Source organism: Notechis scutatus, chromosome 15 (assembly GCF_049901735.1).
Source record: "Notechis scutatus isolate UNSWTSFEM ecotype Mainland chromosome 15, rNotScu1.2, whole genome shotgun sequence".
Lineage (NCBI taxonomy): Eukaryota > Metazoa > Chordata > Lepidosauria > Squamata > Elapidae > Notechis > Notechis scutatus.
In genome coordinates, this window is record NC_142023.1 from 759,832 (window position 1) to 764,004 (window position 4,173).

Genomic DNA, 4,173 nt, shown 5'->3' on the forward strand with positions numbered 1-4,173 from the left:
AAAGTTGAGATTCTAGAAAGAGTGCAGAGAAGAAGAACAAAGATGTTTATGAGATAGGCTAAACAGTAGGAGGGAACTGTTTGAGAGAACTGGATCTAGTTTGGTGTAGAGAAGGACTAAAACAAACAATGAACGGTTGCAGGAACTGGGCCTGGCTAATCTAGTAAAGAGAAGGACCACGGGAGACAAGAGAGCAGCCTTCCAATACTTGAGGGGCTGCCACAGGGAGGAGAGGGCCAAGCTGTTTTCCAAAGCACCCAAGGTCCAGACAAGGAACAATGGATGGAAACTGAACAAGGAGAGGTTCAACCTGGAAATAAGGAGGAATTTCCTGACAGGGAGAGCAATCAACCCATGGAACAGAAGTTGCCTTCAGAAGTTGTGGGATCCATCTCATCTTGGGCACCCTTTGTTTTTTGAACTGTTACTATCTGGCAGATGGTACAGGACAATAAAAACAAGTACAAATAGGCTGAAAAACTGCTTCTATCCCAGAGCAGTAACTATACTGAATTCTACTGTAAAGTGCAATATGAATGCGATATTTTCAATTCAATTGCATAGAACGTGAAGGATATGTGTTTGTGTTTTATTTTATAGATATAATGTACATTGAAGATGCCATTTAATTTCATTGTACAAGGTGCAATGACAATAGAGAAAACTAAACTAAACTTTAAAAAAAGGCTTTCTGGGGAAAAATACAGTATTGCAATTTATGCAGAATTGTCTTGTCCCTGTTGATTCATAATTGTCTGCTGTGAGGAAAACAGCATAAATCTTCTAAAAACAATAAGCACTTGTTTCAACTTTAATCATTCTGCTTCCTCTTTAATACTATGCAAGGAACACACAGAACCATTTGCAAATAGTCCTTAGAAAGGTGGATTGGAGCCTTTTCCAATGGGGCAAAGGGACAGCAAGAATTTCAGCGCTGCAGGGATGTGTTAACAGAATGACAAAACAGAGTAACAAAGTCGGAAGAGACCTTGGAGATCTCCTGCCCATACTTTTCCAGACAAATGGTTGTCCGGTCTCTTCTTGAAAACTTCCATTGATGGAGCAGCCACAACTTCTGGAAGCAAGTTGTTCTACTGATTTTGTTGCTCACTGTCAGGAAATTCCGCCTTATTTCCAGGTTAAATCTCTCCTTGTTCAGTTTCCATCCATTGCTCCTTGTCTGGCCTTCAGGTGCTTTAGAAAACAGCTTGATCCCCCCCTCCTCTCTGTGGCAGCCCCTCAAATACTGGAAGGCTGCTCTCCTGTCTCCCCTGGTCCTTCTCTTCCCTGGACTAGCCAGGCCTGGTTCCCTCAAACAGCTCCTTCGTACTGTTTAGCCTCATCTTTATTGCTCTTCTCTGCACTCTTTCTAGAATCTCAACTTTTTTATATCTTGGTGACCAAACTTGGATGCAATATTCCAAGTGTGGCCTCAGTATAAAGTGGTACTAACCCTTCAGGTGACTTTGATAGTATCCCCCTTGGGGAGGCCTGAAGGGCTCTGTGGCTGCCAGTGTTGGAAGATGGGAGGGGGAACTTCAGAAAGTTGTGCCCAAATATGGGAAGGTTTCTACCTGTTCTATAATCCGCCCATTGAAGGGCCAGGTGTGCCCTCTGGATCACCTGGTAGAAATTAGAATCTTAAGTTTTAGAAGAGGGTCTCTAGGCTACTTCAGAACATTAAGTGTCTGGGGTACTTGTGACGGGGAGGGTTGAGTGTGCGAGAGAAGTCCAACGTTGCCTATCTACTGTAAGGTTTTGGTGTGGCTCTTGGTTAATTTTGGAAGAGGGTGCTCGAATCTGGTTATTTTGGCCTCCGGAGGGTTAATTAATAAGGGAGCCCAAATACACTCATGCCTCTCTCCTCTTCCCTTTGGTGTCTCTTGTACAATGACCTTGATTGTCAAATTCTCATAAAGGTAGAGGTGGTATTCAGCAGGTTCTGACCAGTTCTGGAGAAACTGGTAGTGGAAATTTTGAGTAGTTCAGAGAACCAATTTGACTGGCCTCGCCCCAGCTGATCGGCTGGCTCTTCTTTGGTTGCCCTGCACAGGAGAACGGAGCTGGAAAGCAGGTTAGTGGGGTGGGGTGGGAATGGGGATTTAATTTCATTGTACGAGGTGCAATGACAATAAAGTAAAGTAAAGGGAAGGCTGACTCAACTGGTCAGAGTATTTGGCAAAAGAATACTCAGCTTTGGTTGCAGCCAAAAAGGAAATTTTCCCAGTCATGGAAATGCCAAAGCTCCACCTTCTTCTGCCTTGATCAGGTCCTGCTCTGGGAAGTTGTGAGCCCTGCAGGAGTTAGAAAAACTGGATTGGGTCAGGGGAAGACAGTCATGATGTTGGGGAGGGGGGGTATTAACCCCTGTCAGCGTTCCAACTAACCAACTCCAAACCAATAAACTCTGAGGCAAAAAATTCCTCAAAGTTCCATTTTATTAGAGTTGTCATATCGGCACACCTGGGAAAACCTGAATCTGAGAGTTCCACATTTTCCCTTCCCCAAAAGAAAAATCAAAGATCCACCCCCTGCATCCATCAGTCCATCACTCGGTCCAATCAAGTCTTCGTCCCTGGAGACATCCCAGCAGTCAGGTGCAGGGCAACATGTCCTTGACTCTCTGAGAAAGAATTTTGTTGTGTCTCGTCTTCTACCACACTATGAAATCCCCCCTCCCAAATTCCCAGGCACTGCATGTGGCAGCCTCGAAGCTTCCAAGTAAAAAATGACTTCCGAGGCTGACAGCTCTCTGAAGAGAGGTTGAAAGAAGTGGGAGAATGAGATGACAGAACCTTTCAAACGCCTGAAGGAAACAGAGCAGAGGGAGGAAAACAGGACTGCTGCCTCCTTTCAGAGCACAAGTTGTGAATTTAAGATAAAATAGAAGCTTCAGGTTGAATGTTGGAAAAATGGGGATGGGGGGTGAGAGAGAATGATCAGAGAAGGGGTGGCCCCCCTTTCAGGCAGAGGCTGGCAGCCATCTGTTGGGGAAGCTTTAATCTGGATTTCTGTCCTGAATGGGGGATGGACTTGATACCCTCAAAGTTCCCTGAGGGGGGGCATACTTCCATTTTGGGGGCATGGAGTGAGTTCATCTCCTGCTTTTGAAAATAATACGTGTGTGTGTATGTGTGTGTGTGAGATCATGGAAAGCAAATGCAAACAACTTGAAAGGATAAATAAAAGAGCAAGTTAGTGGTTTTAGCACCGACTGTCATTTTATCCCCATCCGAGTTTGGGCGCCCCTTCCTTCTGTTTTGTGCTTAAGTTTGGTTCCCATTTGGTAACTTGTTCTTGAACACTTTGCAAAGTTTGAGCAGCAGCAGCAGCAGCAGCAGATCGAAAATATCTCTGTCTGACTTAGAGGAGCCGTTTGAATCAATCTCAATTTGACAGATAGCTCCAAATATTTAGTCCTTCCCTTCCTTCAGTGCCTTGCAAAAGAAAGTTTGCCGTTCAGTGCAGATGTCTTGGCTGGCTTCAAGCTGATGTGAGCATCTATTCCCACAGCAGAAAACGATTCCCTGAGATGGCGCAGGCTTCAAAGGGCCTGTCCATGTTTGCTTGTTGCTGGAGAGAGAGGCTCTGATTCACCGAGATCGGCATTACCAGGATCGTTGTGTTTTCTTTTGTAACAATTTTTATTAGTCTTTTATTTTTGCACTGAAACTCTGACACAGGCCAAGAAAGGTAGAAAAAGTAAAGAAAAATAAGAGGGCAAAGAAAATAAAAAGGAATTAAGATATAGGAAAGATAATTCCTCTATCTCACCAGAGAAGCATAAAACAACTTCAGTAATTTAATGTCTTCTCTAATGTTTCAATTTTTTTGAAAAATAAAAACTCCTCTTCTTCCCATAACAATAATCAAATTTAAAAACACATTGCTCAGTTCAAATCAATAAAATTCTATTAAGAACTACCAGAAAGAGAAACACATATTTTAACCTTAAATTCTTTTCTATTCCATTTATCACTTTCTCTAAGAAATACAGCAACATAAACCCCCACCCCCATTTATAAGCCGATTGTCAAATCTGCTTATTTCTCCCCTTTAGTCTTTAGTCAAAAGGAAATTTCATTAATAGCTACCAGAAACCACAGCATATCTGTTAATAGATATTAACCCTGATCAAATGCCTACTTTGAATTTCTTCCATTTACTTGATCT